This window comes from Rhamphochromis longiceps, linkage group LG2, assembly GCF_057381845.1.
Source record: "Rhamphochromis longiceps isolate RC_006_pf linkage group LG2, R_longiceps_female_GT1.1, whole genome shotgun sequence".
Taxonomy (NCBI): domain Eukaryota; kingdom Metazoa; phylum Chordata; class Actinopteri; order Cichliformes; family Cichlidae; genus Rhamphochromis; species Rhamphochromis longiceps.
Window position 1 is genome coordinate 39,949,569 of NC_140558.1, and position 13,606 is coordinate 39,963,174.

The window sequence follows — 13,606 nt, forward strand, 5'->3', positions numbered from 1 at the left end:
GCCTGGGTACATCCCCTCTAGTCTGTCATCATACTTAAGTGGAGCATTGTCTAGGCCCTGCAGCTCCCCCAGATAAAACTGCCAGTGGTGCAATTTCCCCAAGACCCCTCAGGGCCCATAATTCTCTTTGTAGGTTGTCTGACAATTTGCTAAGCAGTTGAGTCGGGGACACAAGAAGAGTGAGAAGTGCAGTAGCTTCCAGAGCGTTTCCTGAATAAGAGGTTCTACAGACAGTTCTCCAAGGTTATAGGGACCCTTTAACTTCAAAATTTCACAAATTGCATGGAACATAAATTCACAGATTTCCCGTGGGAGTGCATCCTTTCACTGAGTGTCCAATGATATTTTGTCTCAAATAACTAATATAACAGTTTTAATAGCTGATAATATAATATCACTGTTATCTCACAGAGGAAATATATTTTTGGTGATCATCAGAAGAAAATAACGTCCTAAAAGGCAAAAGAAGAAAAGGATTTTGAGTCCCGCTCTATCAAGCTCTGATGCTTTCTGGGCAACCCGATTCAGTGCATCACAAGCGTTAATCACCCTGCAAAGTGTAAAATTTGCACCAAAGGAGTATGTTGGCTGTAAGCTAGAATGACATACATTTAGCATGCATGAGAGGCTTCAGTTGATGTACAACTGTACGTGGAGGGAGCCAAGTCTTGCAATGATGCTCGGCATTCTTCACTTGTCATGTTGCAGACATGATTATGAAGGAAGTGGGGATTTTTTTTGAGTTCATCATATCAAGCCATCTGTAATGCTGCAAAACTATCACTGTGCCATTCACAAGGACACTGGTTACTCTGGAAAGTGAAATTTATGCAAAAATCTGTTCTTGGGCTTGTAAAGAAGTTTATACTGTGGTGATTTGTGTGTCTGACAGGAAGAGAGGGACAGCAAGAGACGGTCATAAAACCGCTTCTCACCCCATTTTTTCAGTTAGCCATGGAAGTCAAATCATATTTCTAATCTTTTCACATTTTTCCTCTCACTGTGGACCATTCACAATCAACCTGTAATTGATTGTAAGAATGAAATTGCCTGTTACAATTGGGGATGGAATTGCCGGAGGGTTGGTGGTGGTGGCGGTGGTGGTGCTGGTGGTGGTGCTGGGACTAAATAACAAGTGAGAGGACAGGATGAAAGACACTACTTTAATTCACCACAACTGATTTGATAATAAAACTCGAGCCTATTTCACAGTATAGCCAATTACGTCGTCAGTGAGCTCTGCCATCACGGGTGTTGGAGTTTTATGCCTCACAATCAACTCGGTGGCATGCTCGAAACCAGCATGTTTGCACTTCAACGACGTGATGTGAAAATACAGATAATTAAACTGAATATACTAATTAAAAGTATTGCCTTTTCATAACCCTCTGCTATTTCCAAAGTTTTATTTTATAGTGAACTCTCTTTACTAATTTTGCAATTCAAAACACACGAGGGCTCCAAGGTGACATGAAGTATGAGTCAATTCCTCATGTGAAGGAAGTAATTAATTAGGATGTCAAATTCAGGGAGCATCTTTGCTTTCATTTTTCTTCTTAATAGGGGAATAATTTGGAATTTGGAGAGGTGGCAGATCACATTTAATGAAGATCGACACCTGTTATTTCTCCCAGTCTCCGCCACCCACCACTGACTATGATTTAATAATGGCCGTGCCCTTTTGTAACATACATGCAGTTCCTCAGAGCTCGCAGTCACCAGGGTCATGTCCCAACAGACAGTGACGATAGGTGGGCTGCTGGGAGCCACCCTTAAGGGCAGACCTTTGTGACTGAACAGGATCGCTTTTGGGCTCAACTCCTCATATCCTGTGTAACATCTGTCTCTCTCAGAGTGAGGCCTTCAGTTTGACAGAGATGATCGCCCTGAAAGGTTCCTCAGCGGCACTGCCCCCCCTTAAACTAATACCAGCTTTAACATACTTGGAAAGGTCAACCTTGTGTGTTTTTACCTTTCATGCCCACACCAAATTTAAGCTGCTGCCTGTATGTGGAAGGAAGATTAATTGCCCTCCACAGTCAGGTTGTACTTAATCTTGTGTCCTCAAAGTGTGGCTATGTTAGATTAGGTTGCACTAAGCCACCAAGCATTTGGTATACAGAGAGGGACATATTTAGATACACACACATATGTTAAACACACACACACATGCGCATGAATACACACACAAGGACAGTGGCACAGACAGGATCAACATAGATCAACACACAGCCAAACACACACATACACACACACACACAGCTGCAAAACCACTAAATGTCAATCATCAATCCAGAGTAATTCACTGGAGACAGTCCCGTGCGGCGTTGTCACAGGACAGAGAATCTTAATCAAACCTGAGCTCTGTCAGTCCACCGCTCACCTGTTTTTTTTCCCTTCGTTCATACAAAATCAAATTAAATGAGTGGGAGGGATTTGTGTGTGTCTGGAGAGCTGCTGGTCTGAAACAAGAGCAACGGTTCCATAAAAAGCAAGACTAAATAATCATTGTTTGGGTGAAGCAGATTGGGCAGCTTCAAAGGGTTAAGCATGAGTGGATTAAAACGGCAGCACACATCCGTTTCCATACACTAATCCTCTTAGTGCCCACTCCTAATACGTTTTTATATCTTTCCTATCTTTCACTGAGGTGAAATATCAGATTAGTTGCTTGGCTTTCACTATATCTTATTACAACCTTATCTATCACTGGAGTAGTGAGCTTTCAATGAGGCTGGGTAGTCAATGTGCTGATTGGCCTCACTACTCCTTGTAAAAATGCAAAATTAAAGTTTTATTGTTAACGCGGTGTGAATTAGTTGATTGGTCTATCATTGTCTCATTTGCTCTGCTATTCTGCTAAGCTTGTGGTCTGTTTTGTTTAAAGTGTAACATCAGAAGTCACGTCTTTTCACAAAGGCAGTGGCAGGAAGTGGCACATACTTTTGGTGAAGCAGGTGACGAAGGTCAAGCCATGTCTTGCTCTTAGCCTCTGCAGAGTACTGTGCATCAGTTTCAACAAGATCCTCAACACCACTGCCAGTATCAAACCATGACAGAGCCTCCACCATGTCCACCACTTGTCCAGTTTTCTCAAGTATTTTGAAGGACACAGTGCACAGCATATTTTTTGATGCAAAAATACTATTTAACGCCTGACAAACGGTGTTATCCTTGGAATTTTATATCGATTCAACTAATGAAATGGGAGCGAATTATGCAACAGGCCGCTAATAACAATGTGCCTAAAATGTAATATTGGTTCTTTGCTAAGTTTTCTGTTATGTGTAAGATCTAAGAGTTTTTTTTCAATGCTTGAATGATTCATGGGTCATTTTTAAGACTCGTGAAAAACGCAAGCAAAGAAAAATAAACATTCATCAGGACCGAAATGAATGGAAAAGCAGCCGATGTCCAAACAAAAACTTTGAAAGACCTTCAGACACACTTTAAAAATTATTAGAAATTCTAATTCTTTGAAAGTGAAATATCACCAGATCAGCTCAAGACATAGTTGTGTTTCCATATTAAACGTAAATATTTTTAATATCTATTAACCAGTTGTGATGTTTTCAAAACATGCATGTTGTTGTTTATGATTGTGTATTTTTGTCATGTTGTTATGCCCCCAGAAATGTGTTCTTTGTGTTCTCTTTATCTCGCTATCGTAGCTTAGAGCGGTGTGTGTATTTTCGTAACCATGACAACACGAGAGCAGTTTACGCTGAGAGTCAGGAAGTGAATCTACTGTGTGACTCGGGATATTAGCGTGTGGGCTCATTCAACCGCCAGCTCCGCCGTTACAGGATTAATCCTTTTCTCTTCGCTAAGGCATAGTCTGTGAGTATAATTCATTTTGTACAATTAAGCGGTGAAGCGTTTTGAACCGTTGTCTGTTATTCGGTTAACTTTATTGTGTCTCATATAAGCTATGCGGCTAGGCTGTCAAGCTGTGATAATTAGCCAGATGCTTTGAGCTTATTGCATCTATAATACATTTCATATATTTCATTGTATTGTGTTTACAGTATATTTCATTGTATTGTGTTTACAGTTTCACAAAAGTGCCCAGTAAAAACTTCTGGAATCCAATCGTCTGAGTCCTGGAGATTTTCTTGGGAGTGTTTAAGCTGAATGGAAACTTAGCCCATTACAGTGAAAAGACTGCAACGCAGCTAATAGGGATACGAGGATCGCCGCTGTACGGAGCTACTCATTATCGAGAGATAAGCAGCCTCCAATATAGCCTCGGAAAACTTCGCCGCAGCCGACATCTCCCGATACTGGAGACCCAACGACACGCAATGTCACAACGTAGCAATGCTGACAAAGGAAATGGAGACAACCAGTCAGAGTGTGTGCGCTCAAGGAGCAGTCGCTCATCTGGTACATCGTCTGGCTCAAAAATCAGCATAGCCATTGCCATGGCAAAAGCAAAGGCTGAAGCCGCGCAAGCTAGAGCGGCACATTCAAAAAGAGAAATCGAGCTTAAAGTGGAGCAAGCACGTATTCAAGCCAGCCTCGACGCACTAATCGATGAAAAAGAAAGGGATGCCGCCGTTGCTGAGGCGAACTCCCTAGTAGCTGGTCTGCAGGATATGGGTCTCGAAGTACGCAGCGAAGTTAACAGCCTGGTCCGCCAGTCTGTCAAAGACCAGCGCGTAGCCGCCTTTGTCTCCGAACAGGCCAGCCTGAGCGCCAAGGGTCTATCGGCTACAGAAAATAACCTTCCCCCTTCTCAGCCAGTCACTCACCCGCATAACGCGGCTCAGACCCAAGCTGCCGCTCCTGCTGCTATTACGCCACACCAAGCTCTTCAGGGCCCCTGGAGAAGCGACGCACCAACACGACAGAGCTCCAAGTCACCCTTCTACCCCCCTCCAACTCCACTCCTACAGCAGAACCCCAAACGAGATTCTACGTTTCCCACGCATCAGCCCATCCATGGGACACTCTACGGAGGTGATTACGACCATTCTACAACCACTGACCTCATCAAATATCTCGCTCGTAACCACTTGGTGACTTCAGGTCTCACCGCATATGACGACCAGCCAATAAACTATTGGGCCTGGAAAACATCATTCCAGAACGCCATTGCCAATCTAGACCTGTCTGCTGCAGAAGAACTCGACCTCCTAACCAGACACCTGGGAAAGGAGTCAACAGAGCAGGTAAGAAGAATAAAAACGGTCAACATCAGGAATCCAACTATTGGACTGTGCTCAGCATGGGGGCGCCTCGACGAACTATATGGCTCCCCAGAAGCCGTCGAACAAGCTCTGTTCAGCAAACTAGAAAGCTTCCCAAAGCTCACGACAAAAGATCCACGGAGACTCCGGGATCTAGCCGACCTGTTGTCAGAGCTACAAGCCGCTAAAGAAGATGGCTACCTCGCGGGCATGTCGTACTTGGATACCTCCAGAGGAATTAAGCCCATCATCGAGAAACTTCCATACAGCATACAAGAAAAGTGGCTATACCACGGGACGAGATACAAACAAGAACATTTCGTCAGCTTCCCACCTTTCTCCGTGTTGGTGAACTTCATCCGCACCGAGGCGAAAGCACGTACGGACCCAAGTTTCAACCTCTTCACGCCAAGCCCCCCAAACGAGAGAATGAATAAATGGGAGAGGCCCACGAAGACGTCCGTTCACACCCACAAAACACAAGTCTCAGGCACTGCCAAGTTCGAGTCTAAGGAAAGCAGGGAACGTATTGACCCGAATAAACATTGCCCCCTGCACAAAAAACCCCATCCTCTGAGGAAATGCAGAGGTTTCCGCGAGAAGAGCTTAGATGATCGCAAACAGCTTCTGAAAGAACACTACGTCTGCTTTCGCTGTTGCTCGTCAAAAGAAAACTTTGCAAAGAAATGCACAGCCAAGATAACATGCACCGAGTGTGGTAGCGCTGCCCACGTGACAGCCCTCCACCCTCACCCACCTACCTGGAAATCTAAATCGTTCCCCTCCATCTCAGAGGATAGCGGGGAGGAGGACAAAGCTGATAACCAGGAGGTCAACGCAACGTGCACACAGGTATGTGGGGAAGGTCTGAGTGCTAGAGCGTGTGCTAAGATCTGTCTCGTCAGGGTGTTCCCAAACGGACGAAGAGAGGAAGCCAAGAGAATGTACGCTATATTGGATGAGCAGAGTAATCGCTCCCTCGCGCGGTCAGAGTTCTTCGAAGCCTTCAAGATCTCCGGGCGCTCGTACTCATACACACTAAAGACCTGCGCGGGACGTACGGAGACATCAGGAAGGAGAGCCAGCGGCTACACCGTAGAGCCGTTGGACGAGAAACTGAGTATCTCTCTGCCTACACTCCTCGAGTGTAACCAAATTCCCAACATCCGCGCGGAGATTCCCACCCCCGGTGTGGCCTATCATCATACCCACCTAAAACGCATCGCTGACAAGATACCACCTCCGGACCCAGACGCCAGCATTCTTCTCTTACTGGGCAGAGATATCTTACGGGTCCACAAGGTCCGAGAGCAAATAAGCGGCCCAGGAGATGCTCCCTTCGCCCAAAGGCTTGACCTGGGATGGGTCATCGTCGGAGACGTGTGCCTCGGAGGTGCTCACAGACCACCGGAGGTGAGAAGCTACAAAACAGCCGTTCTAGGGAACGGTCGTACAAGCCATCTCCAGCCATGTAACAACCAGATGAAAGTAACAGAGGTGTTTGAACAAGCACGTGACTATCAACAACATCCAGCGCGAACCCCGACGACGCTAATCGGAGGCAATTTGGGGCAAACCGTCTTCGCTCGCACTCCCAACGACCACAAACTTGCTCCATCCAGGGAAGATTTGGAGTTTCTAAGGATAATGGAAGCCGAGTGTTGCCAAGACAGCTCCAACAGTTGGGTCGCACCTTTGCCGTTTAGGTCACCGAGGCAGCGACTCCCTAACAACAGGAAACAGGCTCTCGAACGCCTCGTCTCACTTCGGCGCTCACTGGAAAAACGACCACGGATGAAAGCCGACTTCCTAGAGTTTATGGAGAAGACGCTCAAGAAGGCGCACGCAGAAGCTGCCCCTCCCTTGCAACCCGGTCAGGAGCGTTGGTACTTGCCCCTGTTCGGCGTGTACCACCCCCGGAAGCCGGACAAGATCCGCGTGGTCTTCGACAGCAGTGCATCCTATGAGGGAGTATTGCTCAACGATGTCTTACTCAGTGGTCCCGATCTTAATAACAGCCTACTAGGTGTTCTTATGAGGTTTAGGAAGGAACAGGTTGCGATCACCGCCGACATCGAGCACATGTTCCACTGCTTCATCGTGAAAGAAGACCACCGGGATTTTCTCCGCTTCCTGTGGTATAGAGACAATGACCCTACCTCTGACGTCGTGGATTACAGGATGCGGGTGCATCTCTTTGGTAACAGCCCCTCGCCTGCCGTCGCAGTGTATTGCCTGCGGCGGGCGGCTAAGGCAGCAGAGGCCGACTACGGCAGCGATGCTAGGAGATTCGTCGACCGCGATTTCTACGTCGACGATGCCTTAAAGTCTTTCAGTACAGAGGAAGAAGGCATCGCAGTTCTCCAGCGAGCGCAGAAGATGCTCGCGGCTTCCAACCTCAGGCTGCACAAGGTTGCATCAAATTGTTCCGCGGTCATCAGAGCATTCCCCTCCCAGGATCGCTCTCAGGATTTCAATGGCCTGGATCTCTCCATCGATGATCTGCCTATCCAGCGTAGCCTGGGACTGTTCTGGAACATGCGCACGGACACTTTCACGTTCCAGATCGAGATCGATCAGAAGCCGTTCACCCGCAGAGGGGTACTCTCGACCGTGAACAGTCTATACGACCCCCTAGGGTTTCTAGCACCCATCACAGTTGATGGAAGACGGATCCTAAGAGAACTCACCTTGCAAGCGGAAGATTGGGACGCACCCCTTCCCAAAGACATGGAGACCGAGTGGACTAGATGGAAACAGTCTCTTCAAGACCTGGAGGGGCTCCAAATACCACGGCCTTATACGTCCCTCTCCACCACAGGAGCCCTAAGGAGAGAACTCTGCGTCTTTGCCGACGCATCCGTCAGAGCAATAGCGGCCGTAGCCTACATCAGGGTAACTGGCAAGCAGGGACAAACTGAGATTGGGTTTGTCTTTGGGAAATCGAAGTTGGCTCCCCAACCTAGCCTAACTGTCCCTAGACTTGAACTTTGTGCTGCTGTGCTCGCCGTCGAGATCGCCGAGATGATAGTCGCAGAGATGGACACAACGTATGACAACATCACCTACTACACAGACAGTAAGGTTGTACTGGGATACATCCATAACCAGTCAAGGAGATTTTATGTCTACGTACACAATAGGGTCCAACGTATCCTTCAGTCACCCTGTCCCGGCCAGTGGAAGTACGTTCCAACGCATCTTAACCCAGCTGACGTTGGGTCAAGAGCTGTAGCATCAGCCCTGCTCAGCAGTACACCATGGCTCAAAGGACCAGCCTTTCTTTGCGACGCATCAGGGCATCCATCCGAGCTTCAAGAGACGTACAATCTTGTCGACCCCGACATCGATGCCGAAGTGCGTCCACAGGTGACAACGAAACTCACCCATGTTGCTAAAGGCGTGGTACGCCCTCAACGCTTTGAACGCTTCTCCAAGTTCAGCACACTCCATGCAGCCATTGCACATTTGATCCACGTAGCTAGCTCCTTCGCTCGCTCGACGCAGGGCGAATGTCGAGGCTGGCACATCTGTCGTCCTACAGAAGAGGAGCTGCTGAAAGCCAAAGTGTGCATCGTAAAGAGTGTCCAGGGTGAGTGCTACGCGGAAGAGCTCAAGTGTATCGGTTCTGGAGTCGACATACCATCTTCCAGCAGCTTGTGGAGATTGCATCCCATTATGGACCAGGATCGACTACTCAGGGTAGGAGGTCGGATCGAGCAGTCAGGCTTAGGCATGAACGAGACTCATCCCATCATCATTCCTGGCCGGCATCACCTCGCAACTCTGCTTGTGTCCCACTATCACGAAGCAGTAAAACACCAGGGGAGACATCTTACTGAAGGTGCCGTTCGGGCCGCAGGTTTTTGGCTCGTGGGAGCCAAACGCTGTATCAGCAGTCTGCTCTACGGATGCATCACTTGTAAGAAGCTGCGAGGGAAGGCCGAACATCAACGGATGGCAGCCCTGCCGGCAGAACGGTTACAAGTAGCACCTCCCTTCACCTACATAGGTGTCGATGTCTTTGGACCGTGGGGCATCGTTTCACGCCGCACAAGAGGAGGAGTTTCGAACTCCAAGCGATGGGCGGTGATGTTCTCGTGTATGTGTTCCAGGGCAGTGCACATTGAGGTGATCGAAGCCATGAGTGCCAGCAGCTTTATTAACGCCTTGAGGAGATTCTTTGCGGTCAGGGGCCCCGCGAAGCAGATACGCTCGGACTGCGGAACTAACTTCGTCGGCGCTTCCCGTGAGCTGGGGATGGACAAGGAAAACTCAGGGTTCGACAGGGTGGAGAAGTACCTCAGTAAACAGAGCTGCACCTGGGTGTTTAACCCACCCCATGCATCCCATATGGGTGGCGCATGGGAGAGGATGATCGGCATTGCCCGCCGTATCTTGGACTGCATGCTGCTTGAACAGAGAAAGTCTCGCCTGACGCACGAGGTTCTGACCACGCTTATGGCCGAGGTAGCAGCAATTATGAACGCAAGGCCGATCATTCCAGTGTCATCCGACCCCGAGTCGCCCTGCATCCTCACACCAGCCATGCTCCTGACTCTCAAAACAGGCTCCGCGCCTCCTTTGCCGTCAGGCAAGTTCGAGGAAGCAGATCTCTTCAGGGAGGAGTGGAAACAAGTTCAGGGCCTGGCAGACATGTTTTGGAACAGATGGAGGCGTGAATACCTCAAAACACTGCAACTTCGACACAAGTGGCAAGGGAAACAGCCGAATCTTCAAGAAGGGGACGTAGTTCTCCTAAAGGATGATCGGGCAGAGAGAAATGAGTGGCCCATGGGCATCATCACGAAAGCCTTTCCAGGGAAGGACGGTCTGGTCCGGAGAGTCGAAGTGGAGGTCGTTAAAGATGGAAATAGAAGAGGATTCTCTCGTCCCATTACAGAAGTAGTTCTGCTTCTTTCTCCAAAGTCTGACTCTGCCAATTGATGTGGGCTCTTAAAGACCCCAAGCGGGGAGTGTTATGCCCCCAGAAATGTGTTCTTTGTGTTCTCTTTATCTCGCTATCGTAGCTTAGAGCGGTGTGTGTATTTTCGTAACCATGACAACACGAGAGCAGTTTACGCTGAGAGTCAGGAAGTGAATCTACTGTGTGACTCGGGATATTAGCGTGTGGGCTCATTCAACCGCCAGCTCCGCCGTTACAGGATTAATCCTTTTCTCTTCGCTAAGGCATAGTCTGTGAGTATAATTCATTTTGTACAATTAAGCGGTGAAGCGTTTTGAACCGTTGTCTGTTATTCGGTTAACTTTATTGTGTCTCATATAAGCTATGCGGCTAGGCTGTCAAGCTGTGATAATTAGCCAGATGCTTTGAGCTTATTGCATCTATAATACATTTCATATATTTCATTGTATTGTGTTTACAGTATATTTCATTGTATTGTGTTTACAGTTTCACAAAAGTGCCCAGTAAAAACTTCTGGAATCCAATCGTCTGAGTCCTGGAGATTTTCTTGGGAGTGTTTAAGCTGAATGGAAACTTAGCCCATTACACATGTTAATGTCTTTCCAAACATTTTGTTTGTTTTTCTTGTGGATGAGCAGTTCCCCTAGATTACATACATTCATTAATATAAGGTCACATAAAATGTGAGTCTCTACCTCTGCCACATGTTCACGTTTTTTCTATTCAGCACATTAAGGCCATTAATACCCAAATAGTTAAGATAATTGCTCTTAAGAACCTCTTGCCTTCATTGTTTCTTTTACTATGTAGTCGGATGGTGGTGCTTACTTTGGCAAGAGGCAGTCCTGCCCCGAGGCTATGGGGATTCCTTTCCCCCATGTGTCAGCTAATGTTTACTGAGGCCTGAGGACTGAGGTTGGATCACAGGATTTCATAATCCACTGCCCGTACAGTGGAGCAAGGGCAAAAAAATAATTCTCTTTGTGTCAACAGTTGTTTCATTCATGGGTAATTTCCCCATAGCCAGAGACAGGGATAGAAAGGAGAAAAGAAATGGAGGGAGAGAGGGAGGAGATAGCAAGAGAGATGTCCGCACTCAAGTGTCCTGCTTCCCCAGGAGCTGCTTCATGATTTGGTTGTGAAGCCTCGCTGTTTGTATTCCACCTGAGTTGTTTCGTCTTATTCATGTGTTTTAACCAACTATGTATTTGAATTTATGAGAGCTATATAAGTCACGAGATGCAGATGATGTCAGCAGTTCTTAAAGAAAGGAGGGACATCTCTGGAATTGCTACTCAACAGTTTTCTTCTTGCTCTTTGGACTCTGGCTATGTTCCAAGAGGATCAATGCACTGTGGGAGTGAACGCTGAATGGCAGCAGTGGAGGTAAAACTCGCTGGGACCTGAGCGTTGACTGTGCAAGTGAAATGTTGGAAATACAATATTTTGTATGTTGCAGAGCAGCAGTGCACCCTCTTTGATGCTCGTTTATTTTCTAATTATAGTAGCAGTGCTATTCAGGTGTTTCGCTTAGAAGACTTACACTTTACAGTAATTTTAGAGCTTTTGTGATTTCAGAAGGAAAATATTGTGGAATCTTTAGCACTCAAAGGCATCTTTATCCAACAACATGTTGGTGTGGCTGACTTTTCACTGGCGTAGCCGACTGTGGTTGCTTAGATAAATGATTTGATTAGCAAATAAGAGGCAGTGCAAATTCAGAGAGGGAAAAAAACATCACTCAAAATTTGACCTCGTGCTTAGGAGTGAACAGAGACAGCTCCTTGTAATCCCTCTTAACATTAATAGGCTGAAGCAAAAAAAGGGGCAACTAAATGACGTATATTTGACACTGATTACAGTGACATTTATTTTGCAGCTCAACATGTAACCAGTCACTCCCAAACACTGTTTGTAAATATTCAGTTTGTTTGTGCTTGACATCTAACAGAAATGTTTTATGCTTTTGCTGTTTTTCAAACTTTTAAAAATAGTGTATTGTTTACATCTTCGATCATTTGATTGCACCTTTCTGCCTGTGCGATACCGCAGGGTACTTTTAAATTATGCACTCTGCAACTGTCACACACCAGCCATTTTTCTTATTGCTGCCCACCTTATTAAGTCTTGCCCGACAACAGAGCGGCTAAAACAACTTCTTCAAACATCTCCTGTAGTCAAACTGTTAAACTTCCCCCATCAGTATGTGTTTATACTGCTATCACAACTACAACCTGGTGCTCATCTGCTATGTTCCTCAGTGAACACAAAGGTAACAAAACCCCATGTTTTTTGTGGGCGAGCCATCACGGCCCTTTGCAGCATGTACATTCAACGCATACCCGCGTACTTTTTCTCTCCTCAGCTTTTCCCTGTTATCGGGGCCACGCAGGACTGCAAAAGCAGGATCATCTTAAGGTGGATAAAGAAGAACTTTCCTATCATAACCCTCTGGATTAACTGGTCCCTTCTCTATGCTGATATGAAAGTGCACTGCGTTGCAGGCATAGCACATGAGTATTCCGGGCAGACTGTGCACTTTGAGTCAAAGGTGAATTGTTTAGCATTGTATCACTATGAATAGGTAACTGATAGTGTTTTGTTGGTTGACTGCTGCACTGGCAGAAGTCTGTATTCAATAGTTTCTTGTTCAACCAGCGCAAATATACATAATGAGAAAAGAACAAGTGACGGCAAGAAAATGAAAACAGTGGAATTACCACCCCTGTTCCATAAATAGCAAATATGGCGAAATAATAAAGGGGGAAATGAAATATTAAAGCAATAACAAGAAAGCAGAAAACAATAAGAAAACATTACAAACATGCAGCACCATTTGTGAACATCACTCACCTGTACTAGTTTTATTCTCGTAGTACTGCATGTGTTTATTATACTGGCAATAAAAGCGAGCATTTGATAGGGAGAAAAATAACGGCATCAGCCTCCCAGTGGTTAGTGCAAGAGTGAGAATTTTTCTGACAGCTGCAATATCTCCTGTTTGCCCGAAAGTAAGTACACAATAAACAAATACCGACACTTTTGTAAACCCACTCTAGAATTGTTAGAATTAAATATTAAAGTTTTAGCTAATTTCAGTAATTGAAAAAGCAGCAGTGGATTTAGTCTATTAAAAAAATCATTTAAGTAGAAATGCTAATATATGAGGGTTTTTTTATTTCTTTCAATTATTGGGTTGATAAAGCGATTTGCTGTTTTTGAGTAGTGCGGGAATGTTTTGAAAAGTGCACCTCATCACCTTTAGTGTTGCTGACAAGTTGAAATACTTCACTGCACAGAGCTTAGCTGCTGGCCACTGAACCTAAACCTAACTCACTAATTAACTTAGTCTATGGTTAATTATGCCAGTAAGTTTAGCATACGGGCATACTGTAACGCTGCTGTGAAATGAGAATCGCTGAAAGACACCTCCATGAAAACACTTTCATTGATTTGACTCCTGTGTTCTCATATGTTTCATTAACTT